Raw genomic sequence first — 21,037 nt, 5'->3', positions numbered from 1 at the left:
CAAATATATAAGAGCTGCAGGGTACCACCTCCTGAAAATATTTTGCGTCACACAGGTTCACGCCAGTTTCCAATTTACCTTTCAACAGTTCACCTTCAGTAACAGTTCAAATTAAAATTCCATTTGTGCTCGCAATTTAAAAGTCAGAACTTGACGCTGTTGTCATATACAATGTGCTGACCTAAAGGCTATAATTCTATTAACGTTATTTTGAAGACAATAGGGATAAATATTCAACAATTTCGTCCTATTGATCCTGTGAACTCGCGTTATTGTAGTACTCGTGAAACAGTAGAGGCATTTACAATCAGCTAACGACTTGAAGTCGAAACTGTCTACAGCTGCGTCATTTCAAGCCAAGTCATTACTCGTTCTTCAGCGCTGGCATTAACTTCATTGTAATCATGAATCATTTACTTGTCTGTTGATTGCACAGCTTCATAATTAAAGTTTTCCGCCAAGGACATACTGATTGCGACAGATTTAAACTGCTATCAATAATAAGCCAATACGCATCAAATTTACTAGTATTGTAAAAGACTTTTTCAAATCACAAAGTTGGACTGCCTACTACACATTGAACTTCAACAGCGAAAAGTAACCCAGAGTTGTTTACTGCTACAGCAGCTTTTTCAAAATAATATTTGTAGATATTTTATCTGTTTACGTGTCTCACTGGCATGTACTTATGTTGTATGTCATTCAAGTATGCTTGTGTCCGGTAGCAGCATTCTCACTCAGTCTTTCTTAGAGATAAACTTTCGACCAGGTAATATAACAGACATATGTTCAGGATGGAAACAGACTGCCTAATGGTTAAATTAAATTGTCGGATGTGTGGCGCTTTAGTCCCAACAGTTCACGTGGTGTTTAAGTGAACATGTTGGTACAGAATCGAACCTTGACGTGTTAAGTGTACTGAAGCGGTTCCAAATTTTACAAGTTAAGTGACAAGGTGGGGGAAAGAATCAGCAGCATATGTACTTGTATTCCTCTAGTACCATAAAAGTTATTCCCCGATGCCTCAACAGACGTCCTATAATCCAATCCCTTCTTCTTGTCAATGTCCTTCACATGTTCCTTTCCTCTCCGATTCTGCGCAGAAGCTCCTCATTCCTTACCCTGTCAGTCCAACTAATTTTCATGAAGCCATTTCGTCTTAGCTTCCCTGCAATTCCTGTTTATTTCATTCGTTATCGACTTGTATTTCTCTGTTCCTGAATTTCTCTAAACATTTTTGTGCTTCCTCCTTTCATCGATCAACTGGAGTATATCTTCTGTTACGTTTGCCTCCTTCGCTGTCTCCTGATTTGTACCTATGTTTTTCATTCCAGTTCTGTTACTGCCTTTTTTTAGAGACGTCCATTCCTCTTCAACAGTACTGCCTACTAAGCTGTTCTTTATCGCAGTATCTACAGCCTCAGAGAATTTCAAGCGTCTCTGTTCATTCCTTAGTATTTCCGTATACCACTTCTTTGCACACTGATTCTTCCTGACTAGTCTCTTGCACCTCCGCCCACTCTTCATCACTGCTAAATTTTTAACTCTCTGTTTCTGCTCCTTGGCACGCCTTACAATCCAGTATGTCGTCGGAATCTCTGCATGACCATGCTGTAATCTATTCGCTATCACTAGCTGAAATTTATTGCAGAACTCAATTAGTTTCTCCTCCGTCATTCCTTGTTTCAAGCCCATATTGCACCGTAACCCTTTTTTCTGTTGCTTGCTCTACAACCACATTCCAGTCCCCCATGACTATTAGATTTTCATCTGCCTTTACGTACTGAATTACCCGTTCAGTATCTTCATGTACTTTATCTGTCTCTTTATCTCGAGCATGCGACGCTGGCACGTATACCTCAACTATCGTTGTCGCCGTTGGTTTACTGTTGATACTGATGAGAACAACCCTGTCCCTAAATTGTTCACCGTAACGCACTCTCTGCTCACCTTTCTATTCACTACGAATCCTACTCCTGTTATACCATTTTCTGCTGCTGTTGACATTACCCTATATTCATCCGACCAGAAATCCTTGTCTTCTTTCCATTTCACTTCGCTACCTGTACCTGGACGGGACATTTGCATTTTCTCTTTCAGATTTTCTAGCTTTCCTATCACGTTTAAACGTCTTACGCTCCACGCTCCGACTAGTAGAACGTTAACCTTTCGTTGGTTATTCAATCTTTTGCTCATGGTCATCCCCCCCCCCCCCCTTTTGCTTTCACCACCCGGATATACAAATGGAGGACTATTCCGCAATCTTTTTCCAATGGAGAGGTCATCTTCAGCATTTTTTCAATTATAAGCCACATGTCTTGTGGATCTACATCTACATCTACATCCATACTCTGCAAGCGAACTGACGGTGTGTGGCGGAGGGTACCTTCAGTACCTCTAGCGGTTCTCCCTTCTATTCCAATCTCGTATTGTTCGTGGAAGGAAAGATTGTCGGTATGCCTCTGTGTGGGCTCTAATCTCTCTGATTTTATCCTCATGGTCTCTTCGCTAGATATACGTAGGAGGGAGCAATATACCCCTTGACTCCTCGGTGGAGGTATGTTCTCGAAACTTTAACAAAAGCCCGTACCGAGCTACTGAGCGTCTCTCTTGAAGAGTCTTCCACTGGAGTTTATCATCTCCGTAACACTTTCGTAATTACTAAATGATCCTGTAACGAAGCGCGCTGCTCTCCGTTGGATCTTCTCTATCTCTTCTAACCTGTAACGAAGCGCGCTGCTCTCCGTTGGATCTTCTCTATCTCTTCTATCAACCCTGTCTGGTACGGATCCCACACCGGCGAACAGTATTCAAGCAGTGGGCGAACAAGTATACCATAACCTACTTTCTTTGTTTTCGGACAGAATTTCCTTAGGATTCTTCCAATGAATTGCAGTCCGGGATCTGCTTTACAGACGATTAATTTTATATGGTCATTCCATTTTAAATCACACCTAATGCCTACTCCCATACAATTTATGGAGTTAACTTCTTCCAGTTGCTGACCAGCCATATTGTAGCTAAATGATAAAGGATCTTTCTTTCTGTGTATTCGCAGCACATTACACTTGTCTACATTGAGATTAAATTGCCATTCCCTGCACCATGCGTCAATTCGTTGCAGATCCTCCTGCATTTCAGTACAATGTTCCATTGTTACAACCTCTCGATATACTGCAGCAACATCCGCAAAAAGCCTCAGTGAACTTCCCATGTTATCCACATAATGGGTCTTTAATGCAGTGATTTCTATTGGTTTCTTCATCGTCATGCCATTGGTGATCCAGATATCCATTCTGGTTTATTATTACATCCAGGTAGCTGGCTAGCTTTGACGAGACTTTGAATTAGGAACTTTGAGCCTGAGCTTTTGATTCTAAGTGATCTGTAGTGGACTGGTGTATTTTTACCTGTAGTTACGTAGCGACCTTGGAGGAACTGTCGTTTATTTAACGTGCAATGCTGCATTCAGCGTGCTGTCACAACAGTACTAGCGTTGATTGGCGACTCCATGGAGTGCTGTTTACACAACGACCATATATGTGAAATTAGAAGGAAGGTCGGCGTTGGCCGTAATATTGATGGTTTATTGATAGCAAAATCGATTTTCAATCACATAGTCATCATCTTCAGTGCTGAGGTGTACAAATTAAACTCATAGGCACTGGCATCAAGTTATTATCAGTAACCAAAGTTTAGAAACGATCCTTTCTTAGCTTTGGTTGCTGGTAATAACTTGACGCCAGTGCCTATGAGTTTAATTTGTACACTACAGCACTGAAGATGATCACTACGTGATTGAAAATCGATTTTGCTGTCAATAAACCATCAATATGACGGCCAACGCTGACCTCCCTTCTAAGTACTCGCGTTGTTACGTTGGCACTTGCTGTAAGCCTGTCGGCAGGCGCACTCGCGCCACTGTCGGCTCCACAGGGCGCGGGCTTGCTCGCCGGCTTCAATGAACGCCAGAGGAGCGGAGGCGCGCGACCAGAGCAAGGCACGCGGCAGGCGCCTGGGGCACGGCAGCCGGGCGAGTGCACTGGATCGCGAAGGTCAGCAGCGCCAGTAAAAAGCGCGCGCGGTCGTCAAAATTTTTGTCGCATGTCCGGTGACCCGTGAGAGCGACATCAAAGCGCCGGCTGCAGCGCGCGCAGCCGACCGCACCCGCGCCCGACACGCGGGGGCGGCCGCCAGCTGCACGCGTTTTACCTGCGCCGCCGCCGCCGCCGCCGCCGCCGCTGACCGCCTCGATGCGCCGCAGAGGGAGCAGGAACTAGTCACTGCCGCGGGCACAGGGCGGAGGCAGCAGTTCGCGGGAGAGACGCTCCGGAAACGAGAGAGGAAAGCGAACACCTCCAGCTGGCGACGGGAATTTCTCTCGTCCCTGACCTACCTTGGCCTTCTGACCTATTGACATTAGAATGGGGCCGTGTCCCCCAGACAAGACAACGGCTTACAGACTTCCTCCAATGCGGAGAATTCAGTGCGGCTGCTTTCTGCGTGGTATAGTTAGTCAACCCCAGATAATTTTTAAAAGACAATTTTACTTTTCACCTTGCCTGTAGTAAAATCGTAGTCATTTACTTCACACGATCACCTGATTTCAGCGATGTGACATTTTCAACTGGTTATTGACTCTTAATTTTGTGGAGGCACCAACTGTGTTTGTATGTAGGTGATTCTTATTAACATGTAAAAACCCCAGTAGCGACGTAGATGACGCTGAAAGAATAATTTAATGTAAGGCACATGGGGCCGCATTTCGTGACGTCGCAAGTCCAACATTGGTCATCCACTTTTGGGCTGTTTCCCGACATTGGCGGCCCCATGTGTCTTACATTAAATTACTTGTCGCAACAGCGACTACGTTGGTTCAGGTGCTTTCAAACTTCACTAAAAAATCACCCGTATAATGCATGTTCTACTATTAAAACGGCTCTAACTTCTTCTTTATTTGTCTTTTTTGGTTCTTTACTTCGAATCCGCTGTACTGCTGCTGTGCGGTTAAGATCGTTTACGAAAAAGTAATTGTTCATCACTTCACTTCAGTGTAGTTTCGATTCAGGTGGCTATGTTTGAGCCGTGCTTGTTGAAAATGCCGGTTCAGCAGAAGGTTACTTGTCTCACTCTACTTTAATATATGTGACCGGTGAGCCGGCCAGAGTGACCGAGCGGTTCTAGGCGCTACAGTCTGGAACCGCGCCACAGCTACGGTCGCAGGTTCGAATCCTGCCTGGGACATGGATGTGTGTGATGTCCTTAGGTTAGTTAGGTTTAAGTAGTTATAAGTTCTAGGGGACTGATGACCTCAGAAGTTAAGTCCCATGGTGCTCAGAGCCATTTGAACTATTTGTGACGGGTGTAAGGGAAAGCAGAACGATGTTGGCGCCGCTTGTGCGACTCCTTCCACAATCCTTACCGTACACATGTTGTTTTTATTACGCTGTTGATGTCTGCCGGGTAAGAAACCCGGCATACCTGGTTGTACCACAAGAGGGCCTAAGCCCTATTATAGACGTATAGGAGATGCTGACAATGACACAACATGATTGTAAACTACAAATTAATAACATTGTGTACCAGTTTATCTTGCAACGGCCTTGCCGCAGTGGATACACCGCTTCCCGTCAGATCACCAAATTTAAGCACTGTTGGGAGTGGCCGGCACTGGGATGAGTAATCGTCCGGGCTGCCATGCGCTGTTGCCATTTTTTGGGTGCACTCAGCCTCGTGATGCCAATTGAGGAGCTACTCGACAGAATAGTTGCGGCTGCGGTCACAGAAAAACATCATAACGACCGGGAGAGCGGTGTGCTGACCACACGCCCCGTCTACCCGCATTCTCATCTGAGGACGATACGGCGGTCGGATGGTCCCGATGGGCCACTTGTGGCCTAAAGACGGATTGCTTCTGCTGCTACCAGTTTACCTTACGCCAGTGCCAGTGAACATCCACTCTACACCATTAATTCCTCAAGTGCTTGAATGTTAGGAATTCCATCCCATTTGGTGCATTCACTTGCAAAAAATGGTTCAAATGGCTCTGAGCACTATGGGACTTAACTTCTAAGGTCATCAGTCCCCTAGAACTTAGAACTACTGAAACCTAACTTATGGACATCACATACATCCATGCCCGAGGCAGGATTCGAACCTGCGACCGTACCGTCGCGCGGTTCCAGCCTGTAGCGCCTAGAACCGCTCGGCCACTCTGGCCGGCGCATTCACTTGCACTCCCATACTCAGATCTTTTCCTTACGTCTGTATGTGCACTCCGAAAGCTGCCTTATGGTGTGTCGGGCGGTATTTGTTGTGCGAATGTCACATTCTCCCTTTCTTCTTCCAGTCGCTAATAGCTTTCGGGAAAAATGTATGTCAGTTAGCCTTCGTGTGGACTCGAATCTCTCTAGATATCTTTCAGATTTTTCTTTCTAACGAGATTTACCGAGTAGTTATAATTTTAAATTTTCTATTTAACATGTTATAACACGGAAACTAATTTCTGTACGAGTATAAAACTTGGTAACGTCAATGTCTAGAGTATGGGATGAATGATTTCCATGCGTCACAGCACTAGTGTCCAGTTACAACTATGACCACCACGTCATCGTGATTCATAGTCTCACACACCTGACCAGTCGCAGTACACTTGATGACGTGTCAACACGAGCTTGGACAAAAGGAGCAGGGCATTATTGGTGAATCCCTATTATCAAAACAACAGTAAAGCTGTAGCTGAACTTCGAGAATATCGCCGGCGGAAAGGATTACGCAAGGGTCCTCTTTCTCCACCAGCTGTGCGGAGCATGATGAAGTTCGAATCAACTGGTGAACTGGCCGTTGCTCCGAGAAGAGGCCGCAGACCGATTGCACCACAGGTGGTTGATGAAATCGCTGTTGCTATGGCACACAACGCTGCGTGCAATTCTCGGTCGTCAGGCACTGCACGTGCTGTTTTACGACAGTTGAACATGCCGTGGTCCACTGTATGGAAGGTGCTGTGAATCATTCTCAAATGATATCCGTACAAGATCCATATAAAACAGCAGCTTGCCCCACAGGACGCACAACGGCGGGATGACTTCGCTCTCCACTTTCTCGCTAGGACTGAAGTTGACGAGGACTGGCCCTGGACCATCCGATGGACAAACGAAGCTCATTTTTCTCTGACGGGTAAGTTGAACACACAGAATTGCCGAGTGTAGAGATCTTCACCTCCAGTCACTGTGCATGAAGTTCCTCCGTATGGTGAACCCGTACCGTATGACGTGGCTTCCCGGCCATGTTCATCATTGGGCCAATTTTTTTTCTTTGAACGGGGTGGCGCTTAAGGACCAAGGACGTGCAGTGTGACTGGCCAGCGTTTCTGCGATAAGCTTCGCCACCATGTAATACCCGCCCGACCGGAGAGAGACACATTGAACTCAATAGTTTTCATGCAAGATGGGGCCCCACCGCAGATCGCTGGTGAAGTTCACCGACTTCTCCGAAATACATTTGGCAACGATCGAATTGTCAGTCCATCGTGTCCAAATGATTGGCCGGCACGATCACCTGATCTCACTCCCTGCAATTTCTTGTTATGGGGCTACCTGAAGGACGAGGTTTACCAGGAGAAGATTCACGCACGTGCTGATCTGAAGCGCAGCATATCAACAGAGATAACCATCATTCCTACGGACATACTTCGTACTGCTGTGCAGAATGCAATCCTGCGCGTTCCGACTCTCCTGGACACTGAGGGCGTCAAACTGAGCTCCCTTTGGTGCAGTAATTGTACCGGTATGTAATGGTATGATGTACCGTAGCAGCACATTAAAAGTGTTTCAAGTGAAATGATTCTGTATTATTTCTCTTCCCCATGTCCTTGACATTAACGCTACCAAGTGTGGTTTCCGTGTTATAACGTGTTAAATACACAAAGTTTAATTGTATCCATCCGATATTTCCAGAAACACACAATGTGTTTGTCTCTGATACACGGAAACTAAAGGAGCCCATAGACGACAACGAAACAACGAAGCATAGCTCCACAGCCACTAACAACTTGTTAAGAGAAGTTATAGCTCTGTTATTGCAACTGCACCCAACGTCCTCAGTTATTCACTGGATGTATTCCAATCTCTGTCATCCTCTACAGTGTTTATTCTCTGCAGCTCCCTGTAGTACCGGAAGTTATCCGACGACGTCTTAACACATATCCTATCATTAGGTCCTTTCTTCTTGTCAGTGTTTTCCATATGTTTCTTTCCTCTTCGATTATGCGGAGAACCTCTTCTTTTCTTACCTTATCAGTGCACCTAATTTTCAACATTCCTGGTACATTCTCAGAAATTTCTTCCGCAAATTAATGACTATGTCAGATAATAGCAGACTTCTCTTGGCCAGGAATTCCCTTTTTTCCATTGTTAGTCTGCTTTTTATATCCTCCTTGCTCTGTCCGTCATTGGTTATTTTGCTGCCAAGGTAGTAGAATTCCTAACTTCATCTACTTAGTGACCATCAATTCTAATGTTAAGTTGCTCGCTGTTCTCATTTACGCTACTTCTCATTGCTTTCGCCTTATTTTGATTTACTTTCAATCCATATTCTGTACTCATTAAATGGCACACTCCAATCAGCAGAGCACATAAATCTTCTTCACTTTCAGTCAGGATAGCAATGTCATCAGCGAAACGTATCACTGATATCCTATCACCTTGAATTTTAGCTCCACACCTGATCCTTTCTTATATTTCCATCATTGCTTCTTCGATGTGCGGATCGATCAGTAGTGGCGAAAGACTACATCGCTGCCTTACGCCCTTTTTAATCCGAGCACTTCGTTCTTGTTCGTCGACTTATTATTCCCTCTTGGCTCTTTTGCATACTGTATGTTACCCACCTCGCCCTATGGCTTACCCCTATTTTTCTCAAGATTTCGAACATGTTGTACCATTTTACATTGTTGAAGCTTTTTCCAGATCGAGAAATCGTATATACGTGTTTTGATTTTTCGTTAGTCTTGCTTTTTCTATAGTTTCGCTTTCATTATCAATCGCAACGTCAGAATTGCCTCTCTGGTGCCTTTACCTTTTCTAAAGCCAAACTGATCGTCATCTAAGGCATCCTCAGTTTTCTTTTCCGTTGTCCTGCATATTATCCTTCTCAGCAACTTGCTTGCTTGAGCTATTAAGCTGATTGTGCGATAATTACCGCACTTATTAGCTCTTGCAGTCTTCAGAATTGTGTGGATGATATTTTTCCGTTAGTCAGATGGTATACCGCCAGACTCATACATTCAACACACCAACGTGAATAGTCGTTTTGTTGCCACTTCCGCCATTGATTTTAGAATGTTAGCTATTCCTTCTGTCTTATTTGATCATAAGTCCTCTAAAGCTCTCTTAAATTCTGATTCTAATACCGGATCCCCTATCTCTTCTAAATCCATTCCTGTTTCTTATTCAATCATATCAGACAAATCGTTCCCCTCATTGAGTTCTTCAGTGTACTCTTTCCACCTATTCATAAGCATTCACGGTTAAAAAGAACTGTTTGATACTTACTCATACAATTACCAACTTCTTTGAATTTACTGAGAGCAATACCGGTGAACTAAGAACTGGAGTTCTCACGTGTTAATTGGACAAAATCACGAAAACGTGCTGCAATTAGTAAGTCTGAGGTTTAGCAATTGGTTGTAATAATTCTAGCTATATTGCAGTTTCATTGTTAAGGTAGCAGCTGTACAGTTCCTGCTTAATAGCAGAGGGGACTTTTAAAATGTGTGAACGGAGTTTTGAAATATTAACATGATAAAATATTTACGTCTTCTTTTTTCAGTTAGAAAATGATGGTATTAGAGTGAAGATGCTACAAAAAGCACTCTAATGTGATGATACTATGACAGGATAGATAAAATTTCTAAGAGTAGGCACTCGTTCGGAAGGCCAGCACATGAATATTTTTTTCCTGGTCGGCTTATGTAGAACACACTTTATGGTGATTCACACACGTGGTGACACAGGGACTGGGAACATATTGGCTGTATCTCTCGTCGCAGCGTTTACAAAGTGAATGGATAGCCATAAATAAAGTCCAGATTATAGCGAAAGTCGTCATAAGAATTGGAAAACAATTCAGGGAGCGATCCGCATCGAAAAACATAAGCATATCAACATGAATTATTTTACTATCAAGCGCGCATATCGAAGGCTTTCGAGAACTGCCGGACAGGTTCAAGACCGCGGCATCTGTGGCCACTCTTACGTCGGTGGACGGACCCACGTGACTTGCCTGCAGCAACGGTGCTCCCCGCGGGAGTAAGCTGCGGCTCTGGTACGAAAGCCGAGTATCTCTGACCTTTTGCTCCATATCGATACTTTGGCTGGGTGGGGAATCCGACTCATGAATTTATGACAGACAATGGTCTGTAAAGAAAGGATGCGCTGTGAAAGGAGAAGAAATGCGAGATGTGAGAAAAGAGGGGGAGAAATGCGTTACTTGCGATACGAGGGGTGACTGGGAAAGGATATTGGGCCAGATTATCGACGGCGTGTAGGGGTAGCTTATGTGAGATGTTTTGGTATTGGGTAGTCAAAATAAGTATGACATGTTGGACGGAAAACAATAGTGTTGTAAGAGTCAAGTTCGTGGGATTTGTAGGATAAGAGGAAGTTCAATGCTCATGATGAAGGAGTGCAGTTTTATTAGTTGACCTACTGAACAATACAGAAAATTCCGTGAGGCTATTCCGTGGATGAACATTTCTATGTGGGGAAAGATGGAGCTGTGGCCCCTTAACTCTAAGCTTGAGAATCACCTTACGTCGTGCTCTGATTACATTACTCTACTCATATTGTTTATTTACATCAATTAATCACAAGAGCAACAAAACTGTTTAATGCAAAGAGCAAGCACATAAATAGAAACACAGAATTAATCAGAAAACGACCACAGAAATAAACACTTAGTATCTGAAGTACAGGGTACTTAAGCTTGCCACACAGAGAAAGTTTACTTTAGAATTCAAAAATTTATTACAGAAAATATTTACAAAAATAATTAAAAATGAAACTAACGAAATTAAACCATTACAACACTGCATTCCATAAATGATTCTAGTTGCGAAACAAACCAGCTATAGAGCCTCATTGGGAAACACCGGCAACCACCTGAGATCAACTTTACACAATAGTTTACAATGATATGGACAGGAATTTCTAAAATACATTTTTTGGGTCATCAGTCTTCTGCCTGGTCTCGTATTCCTCTCCTGTGCCAATCTCTTCATCTCGGAGTAGCACTTGCAACCTACATCCTCAATTATTTGCTGGATGTATTCCAATTTCTGCCTTGCTCTACAGTTTCACCCCTCTGCAGCTCCCTCTAGTACCATGGATGTTATTCCCTGATGTCTTAAAAGATGCTCTATCATCCTGCTCCTTAACCTTGGCAGAGTCTTTCATGTATTACTTTCCTCGTCGATTCTGCCGAGAACATCCACATTCCTTAAAATCTTCAACCTGAATGAGATTTTCACTCTGCAGCGGAGTGTGAGCTGATATGAAACTTCCTGGCAGATTAAAACTGTGTAGCGGACCGAACTCGAACTCGGGACCTTTGCCTTTCGCGGGCAAGTGCTCTACCATCTCAGCTACCCAATCACGACTCACGCACGTCCTCACAGTTTTATTTCTGCCAGTACCTCGTCTCCTACCTTCCGAACTTCACAGCAGCTCTCCTGCGAACCTTGCGGAACTAGCACCTGAAAGAAAGGATATTGCGGAGACATGGCTTAGACACAGCCTGGGGATGTTTCCAGAATGAAATTTCCACTCTGCAGCGGGGTGTGAGCCGTGCTTGGGTAGCTCAGATGGTAGAGCACTTGCCCGCGAAAGGCAAAGGTCCCGAGTTCGAGTCTCGGTCGGGCACACAATTTTAATCTGCCAGGAAGTTTCATATCAGCGCACACTCCGCTGCAGAGTGAAAATCTCATTCTGGAAACATCCCCAGGCTGTGGCTAAGCCATGTCTCCGCAATATCCTTTCTTTCAGCAGTGCTAGTCCTGCAAGGTTCGCAGGAGAGCTTCTGTAAAGTTTGGAAGGTAGGAGACGTGGTACTGGCAGAAATAATGCTGTGAGGACGGGGCGTGTGTCGTACTTGGGTAGCTCAGATGGTAGAGCACTTGCCCGCGAAAGCCAAAGGTCCCGAGTTCGAGTCTTGGTCCGGCACACCGTTTTATTCTGCCTGGAAGTTTCAATCATCAACCTTCTTCTGCAGCACCTCTTATCACATGCATCGATTCTCTTCTTTTCCGGTTTCCCAACAACCCTTCTTTCAGAAACATACAGTGCTGAGCATTCTCTCAAATTTCTTCCTCAAGTTAAGCTCTATTCAGTGCTGGTCTGCTTTTTATATCCTCCTTACTCTGTCCGTCGTGGGTTATTTTGTTGCCTAGGTAGCAGAATTCCTTAACTTCAGCTACTTCGTGATAAACAATCCTGATGTTCAGGTTCCCACTGTTCTCATTTCCACTACTTCCCATTACTTTCGTCTTTCTCCGATTTACTCTCGATCCATATTTAGTACTCACTAGAATATTCATTCCATTCAGCAGGTCCTGTAATTCTTCTTTACTTTTACTGAGGATAGCAATGTCATTAGTGAATATTATCAATAATATTCTTTCACCTTCAATTATAATTGTGGTGTCACCGGGAGACACCACACTTGCTAGGTGGTAGCCTTTAAATCGGCCGCGGTCCGTTAGTATACGTCGGACCCGCGTGTCGCCACTGTCAGTGATTGCAGACCGAGCGCCGCCACACGGAAGGTCTAGAGAGACTTCCTTGCACTCGCCCCAGTTGTACAGCCGACTTTGCTAGCAATGGTTCACTGACAAATTACGCTCTCATTTGCCGAGACGATAGTTAGCATAGCCTTCAGCTACGTCATTTGCTACGACCTAGCAAGGCGCCATTATCATTTGCTATTTATCTTGTGATACATGTACCGTCAGACCGATGTTCACCAATTATGAATTACAGTTAAGTATTCCAGTAGTTACTTACGTTCTTTGCTACTATAAATTCCCTTACCTGTTCCAGACCTCACGCCAGCCTGCGTGAGCTTAAAAGCGTGCCTTTCGGCTACCCGTCATTGTGGATTGGCTGTCTTGCCAGTCCACAACAGTAATTCCACTCTTGAATCTTGTTTTTTATTTCAGTCATTGCTTCTTCGACGTATAGATTAAACAGTAGGGGTGAAGGACTTCATCTCAGTCTTACACCCTTTTTAATTCGTGCGTTTCGTTCTTGGTATGCCACTCTTATTTTTCCCTCTTGGTTCTTGTGCATGTTGTGTATTATCTTCCCTATAGCTTACCACTATTCTCTCAAAATTTCGAGCGTCTTGCACCATTTGACACTGCCGAAAGCTTTTTCCAGGTCGACAAATCCTACGAACGTGTCTTGAAATAACACAATTATCACACATGAAAAATTACAATAAACCACTGAGTTAGTACAAAACACTCTTTTAAAACGGAACACATCCGGGCTCTTGCTTTTAACCTGAAAATGGATGAATAATTAACGATACTGAAACCTCTTCAAACACACAGATTGACAAATCGAGCAGAGCTTAGTTAGAGCTTTAAAAAATTATATACAAAACAAATAAAAACTTAAGCTAAGCCGGCGAGTACAAAATAAAAATTAAGGACTTGGATTTAGAATTATAGGTAACTACAGAAACTGTTAGCCGCCCTGTTCTCAAATAGATTACGAGTACGCACAGTTGTGGATTAAATGAGCCAGAATATGCTTTAAATTAATAACAGCATAAAAGCTGTACACGGCTTAGCATTGCTGCTTTACGATTTCAGAGGGAGCACAGTTTTCAAAACCAGTAAGGGTGCACAGACAGCACAACGAGGTACCATAATATTACAGCTCATCGAATTAAAGCGTAACACTGACGGCTTTAAGGGAGAGCACACTTTCAGCCAGTCACCTCACTGCGAAGGCAAGACATCATTCACATGTAAACTGGTCGATGCTCACCATTTTCAAAATGCAGCGCTGTAGCCTCCACAGATTGGTCCCATTAACCAGTTATCCATCCATTGTCAGTGCTCGACAACCGTAAAGACAGGATTTAGCGGACGCCTCCATTTATCCAAAGTGAATATACCAAACAACTTTTACTTTGGACCATGAACGCCAGCGCACACCGCAGCTCTACCTGTCAGCCAGCTAACACCTGAGCCGAGGCACAAGGCAGAGCGCGCCGGCAGACTTTCTCCGTATAAGTTCGCGTGCCAACCTTAACTATCGATGGCACGGTTCACCCGCCTGCTAGCGGGTAGCTATACTATGCGTTGACGAGGTGGACGCAAATACTTGGGAAACACTGTAGACCGGCTCAAATATGTTTTAGAAGTTCATCAGGAACTTTATTTTTGATGCGTCTGTAGAGGAGATGACTGGATGATACGTAACACACAAGACGTATTCACTCTGCGGTATGCCTATCCACTGCCCCCTCTAAGGGTGTAGCCAATATACACTACTGGCCACTAAAATTTCTACACCACGAAGATGACGTACTACAGACGTACTACCGACAGGAAGAAGATGCTGTGATATGCAAATGATTAGCTTTTCAGAGTTTCAAGGTCGGCGCCGTTGGTGACACCTACAACGTGCTGACATGAGGAAAGTTTCCAACCGATTTCCCATACACAAACAACAGTTGACCGGCGTTGCCTGGTGAAACGTTGTTGTGATGCCTCGTGTCAGGAGGAGAAATGCGTACCATCACCTTTCCGACTTTGATAAATGTCGGATTGGAGCCTATAGCGATTGCGGTTTATCGTATCGCGACATTGTTGCTCGTGTTGGTCGAGATCTAATGACTGTTAGCAGAATATGGAATTGGTGGGTTCAGGAGGGTAATACGAAACGCCATTCTGGGTCCCAACGGCCTGGTATCACTATCAGTCGAGATGACAGGCATCTTATCCGCATGGCTGCAGCATGGACTGTCAGCTCGAAGACCATGGCTGCGGTTACCCTTGACGCTGCATCACAGACAGGAGCCCCTGCGATGGTGTACTCAACGACGAACCTGGGTGCACGAATGGCAAAACGTCATTTTTTCGGATGAATCCAGGTTCTGTTTACAGCATCATGATGGTCGCATCCGTGTTTGGCGACATCGCGGTGAACGCACATTGAAAGCGTGTATTCGTCATCGCCATACTGGCGTAGGACCCGGCGTGATGGTGTCGGGTGCCATTGGTTACACGTGTCGGTCACCTCTTGTTCGCACTGACGGCACTTTTAACAGTGGACGTTACATTTCAGATGTGTTACGACCCCTGGCTTTACCCTTCATTCGATCCCTGCGAAACCCTAAAGTTCAGCAGTATAATGCACGACCGCATGTTGCAGGTCCTGTACGGGCCTTCCTGGATACAGAAAATGTTGGACTGCTGCCCTGGCCAGCACATTCTGCAGATCTCTCACCAACTGAAAACGTCTGGTCAATGGTGACCGAGCACCTGGCTCGTCACTATACGCCAGTCAGTACTTTTGATCAACTGTGGTATCGTGTTGAAGCTGCATGGGCAGCTGTACCTGCACACGCCATCCAAGCTCTGTTTGACTCAATGCCCAGGTGTATCAAGGCCGTTATTACGGTCGGAGGTGGTTGTTCTGGGTACTGATTTCTCAGGATCTGTGCACCCAAATTGCGTGAAAATGTAATCAGTTGCCAGTCCTAGTATAATATATCTGTCCGATGAATATCCTTTTATCATCTGCAGTTCTTCTTGGTGTAGCATTTTTAATGGCCAGTAGTGTAAAAGGTCGCCTATCGTCGCTGGGAAGTGCCAGTGAACTGTCTGTCTCTGACAAAACTTGTTCCCCCTTACTTGAACTATCATCGCTAGACGCCTGATGCAGAGCTGACGTTCGATGTCTAACAACTTTCTTTCCGATTTGGCAATTGAAGATTCTCGTTACTATATGACTGGTTCTTATGGTTGCGTACCTAAATCTGTAAAAGCAGAACTCTTATAGAATAATTTTTTTGTCCTCCTGTCTGTCTGTCTGACTATTAAAAACGCCTTTTCTCGGGGAGAGGTAGACGTCATAAGTTGACATTTACGTCACATGTCTACGGTTTATTGGCTATGTAAAAAGATGAAGCTCATAAGTGAGTGCAATCAGATGACACTGCCATTTATGTCACATATTTTGATAGCACAAAATGACTCATTAAAACCTATAGAGTATTTCCCCTCGAAGAAGAATCATGAAATGTGGCAAGAAGAAAAGATTCACAGTACATGTAACGGAAAATAATCAAGAAATTGTTACCAGAATGAGATTTTCACTCTGCAGCGGAGTGTGCGCTGATATATTGGCAGAAGTAAAGCTGTGAGTACCGGGCGTGACTCGTGCTTTGGTAGCTCAGATGGTAGAGCACTTGCCCGCGAAAGGCAAAGGTCCCGAGTTCGAGTCTCGGTCGGGCACACAGTTTTAATCTGCCCGGAAGTTTCAAGAAATTGTTAATTTGTAATTATATCACACGAAAAAAGTGTTTCTTTTGTCATTCGACTTCAGACTTCAAAATCAAGACATTCTCCAAACTCTTGTTATCCCTGGGATCGATAGCTCGCCAGCAGCAATGACGATAACAGCAATGACGATAACAGGCAAAAATCGTCGAGGTCATAAGTTCCCGGAATGGATTAACTGTCTGTATACATAACTGAGTCTGTACGGAACACTCATTAAGCTAGCCGTACTCTCTCCAGACCAATTTTTCTCTCGGACAGCATTCCTTACTGATACACGCTTATCGTCTGATTACTCCTACCGACATGAAGTGACAGTACTTTGTCAGTCGGGCGCAATGCGAATCCGCTGATGGGGAGCCACCAGGCACTCAGGACGCATCTCTCAGGCCGGGCCTGTTAACCGGTGGCGGATGGCTGGTGTACACTCGCGTTAATTATGAATGCTGCGAGGCCCTAATTCCGTCGCTCCCGACTGCTTACACAAGCCGGAGTGCCTTTAATTCACTTACACAGTATATTATCTCTGTCGAAAGTTGGAGCAAGTCTATACAACAGAAGTTTGCCGACGTCGTGTCTTTCCGTTTGGGAACTCTTACATCACGCTCGCTCCTCCCGCCGCACAGTGGCCTCCTCCCACTCACGCGTTCGCTCCCCATCCCACCCCGTTCCAACCCCCACCACCACCACCACCACCACCGCCCCTCCCCTCGCTCCTCGCTTGCCACCACACTCGGGGCGCCCCCCCCCCCCCCCCCCCAACACCACCACCGCCCACAGCATCAGAATTCAGGGGTACTTTGCATTAAACGGGCTTTAATTTTGCGCTCATTAAAGCGCGAAGGCCGGCGTAGCGTCTGCGCGGCCGCAGACGGTCTGGCGCAGGGCCCTCCGCCCCCTACGGCACCACCGCCCCTCCTATCCTTATTCCACCACCCCCGCACCCCCGACGGTACTACCGCCGTGCCATTCCAGCATCACCGCCGCGCTGCACCACCCTCCCACCACCGCCGCTACCCCTTCTGGGGGGATTTATCTCGCCCAGGCCAATCTGCGCTGCAGATATTAAAATTGCCAGCTGCAGTTTTAGTTGATAATTAAAATCTGCCCCGAGTAGTTAGCTGTGTAGCGCCCGCCCACTTGGGCTCGTGCCTCTCTTTTAGCCCTTGTACCCCTCTCCCTCCTTCCCTCCCTCTTCCCCACCTCCCGGTCTTCCTTTTGTGAGGCCACCGCTGGGCTCCTTAAAGAGGTAGCACCTTCTCCAGCCGCCCCGACAGGGGTCGCTTTAATAGGCGATATTAACGCCGTAAATCTCGGCAACGTTATCGGAAATTAGTGGCAACTGACTCTTTGTGTTCCACGTTGTTGGCTGGCTACCTGCTAATGGATGAACCAGCTGCTGTATTTCGACGATAATGGACGCCCATCCTGTTCTTTTAATCGATCTGATCGCGGAACAGATAACGGCTTCTCGCTCTCTCTCTCTCTCTCTCTCTCTCTCTCTCTCTCTCTCTTGCTACACTACTGAAGTGTTAAGTCTGGAACATTTTTTATTTATCTGTGTGCTATTTTCATTTGCTCTTTTATCTAGATACAAGAAGACACTTAAATCTTTAAAAACTCTACATAAAATTGAGACGTCGCCTTAGAAAAATTATAAATGACTGTGCTTAAACTGACACACAATATTTTTAGCGCAACGCAATCTGACTTTCAACAATCCCTACAAAAGAATGGGCCTGACTAACAATAACCTATACCTTTCATGAATCACTTACCTCACAAAAATCTTCATTACTCGAACTACTGCAATACAGCGAGCGCCAATACTGCCAGCTAAATAAAAGATTCTAACTACTGAAGTCACTAACTACTGATAGGCATAGTTAGCAAATGAAAGATTTTGATAGAGAACAAACAATGTATTTACGTTAATAGTGTTCAAAAGTCATAATATATATAGCAGTTCATGACATCCAGTCTTACAATTTTACTCTTTCTGATGGACACACGTCCAGATCATCTGCTCTCAAAACTCCGCCACCTCTATCCCCACATCCACCACTGCTGGCGGCTCACCTCCAACTGCGCAACGCTACGCGCTGTTAGCATCCAACTGCCCAACACTACAATAGCGAATATTACAACAATGCTAACCAGCCACAGACTGCACACAACACAACCAATGATTTTCATACAGAGCGCTACGTGGCGTTACCAATATAAAAACCTAAACAGCCTACTTGCAAAATATCTACATTAAAAAACCTACATACTATCCTTTAGCCACCTGAAATCCAGAAGACCTATATTGTTCCTCCACTGGACTATATCCCGCTGCGACATCACGTATTTTGTAATTTATAGTTCTAGACTACACAATACGTCCAAAATGTTCGAGACAAGTTTTATTCTTGGTGTATAAGCGACGTCAGCCTAGTAACTAGGGCGGTAGCTTGAACTAAAATCTGAGAACAACAATTGTTCGTTTGACCAGCCAGTTGCGAGCAGGTAGTGTAACTAGTGGACGCTGTGTCACAGTCGTAATGAAACAACAGCTCTAAATAAGATGTTAAAGACGTACCCCAGAATCTCCTGAAGAGAGAAAAGTATGTGCAAATTTCCTCTGTCTATCTTGATTCCTGATCGAAAACAATGACTGGTGGACGCCTGCTGCAAATTCATTGAAATGTGAAACGCGGAAAGTTCTTTTCTTGAAAAAATCATCACGGGTGACGAGGCTTTGTCATCAATATGAATTTACCACAAAACGACAATGTATAGAAATTTCCGTGAAAGGTCAACGCTTTGACGACACAACTGACATTGAAGCTAATATGACGCGTGACTTGAACATGCCGAGGACGGACTTTTGTGACCGTCTCACATGGATGTGTAAACGTTGCATGCGTTGTACACAAGTGGGTGGATACTATGTAGAACACCTGAAACCCCAAACATCACCATCTTAAATATTCTATATTTCTAATCAAATCAGTTTCGAAACTGTTTGGTCTAATGGAGCACATTATACTACACTACACTACTTGGTATCAAAAACAAAACGTTCTCCTCATTTTGTCTACAATGATATCCCCTGGCGGGCTGAGGCACAACTCAGGATTTACAGGGGCTGTGGTGCGATGCCACACAAGGTATAGAGACTGGGAGACAGATGGTGTTCAGGGTCTCAGGAACTCATGAGTGCGGAACTTGTGAGACTACTGCGTTAATTTAGTAAGGACGAGTTTTGTGAAGTTTTAAAAAAGTGAAATGAAAATCAAGCCATTAAAAAAAATGAGTTCATAAAAACCGAAAAATCGTCAAATGAGATGGTAAAACCAGGGTGTTTTCGACTTCAACTGCCCCTAAAAACTTGCGGAAAAGCAGTGGACATCAGATATAGAAATGAGGAAAAATACCACAATTAATCTTACGCAAAATCTACGAGGAAATATTTTTAATGTATAAATAGCAAAAAGCAGAAACACATTATGCGTACCATACTTTTGGAATGACACTATTTGTAAATAAAAGCGAAACATATCTGGTGAGAACACCCTCAAACGTCAAAAATACATTTTTAATCTTCCTTCAACATGCAGTTTACTTTCGTTCTCGTATCGTCAAGGACCAATGTCTAGCGTATTGTTACACATAAACAAATTATCTACATTGTTTTCCTTATCTTTAACGTAGTATTAATTTTAAGGTTTCAGTTGATCTTAGAGTCTTTGAAACATCACAATGATCTAGTTCTTAATTCTAATGACAGCAATATAGGAAATGACGAAGCTGGTTGCGTCACTGAATGTAGCAGCTTCTTGTAAAGCTTCAGGATAAGGCCTACGTAAAAATTGTACGCACCTATGTTGTGTATAAATTCCCATTTCTTCCAGCATTGAAGTTTAAAAAGGTCTAGAAGACTTTATTGACATCCTACAAAGAAAAAGATAAATTTTACTTGTTTAACGACATACAAAAGACAATAGAATACTCAACACAGATATCTTTGTTCGAGAAACGAAAAATTATAGTTGTATTATCTTTATAATTTTATTAGCGCTGTCTTTCTGCGAATACAATTCATTGTAAACATGTAAGTATCACTGAAGAAAACTGTCAAACAAACATAAGTGCTGTTAAATAGGTGACTAATAGCACTGATACGAGGGCTGTTTGGAAAGTAAGGTCTGATCGGTCGTGAACTGGAAACCACTGTGAAAATCAAAAAATTTTTATTCGCAATAGTTAGCCACATCTTCCAGCTAACAAAATATTCGCCGCTCTGACTTAGACATTTGTGGTGGCGTTGTACAAACGTTCCAGTATCCTCGCCACAGAACAGCCGCCTGTGCTTTCCGCCAATTCTCTATACCCGTCTGCCTTTCGTTGTTTGTGCCAGAATGTTGCCTTCGTAAACAGCGGTTCACGTGAGCAGTGATGAACCAATCAAGGGCTGTA

The sequence above is a fragment of the Schistocerca serialis genome, chromosome 1, assembly GCF_023864345.2.
Source record: "Schistocerca serialis cubense isolate TAMUIC-IGC-003099 chromosome 1, iqSchSeri2.2, whole genome shotgun sequence".
NCBI lineage: Eukaryota > Metazoa > Arthropoda > Insecta > Orthoptera > Acrididae > Schistocerca > Schistocerca serialis.
Note: the sequence above shows the minus strand (reverse complement) of the source record.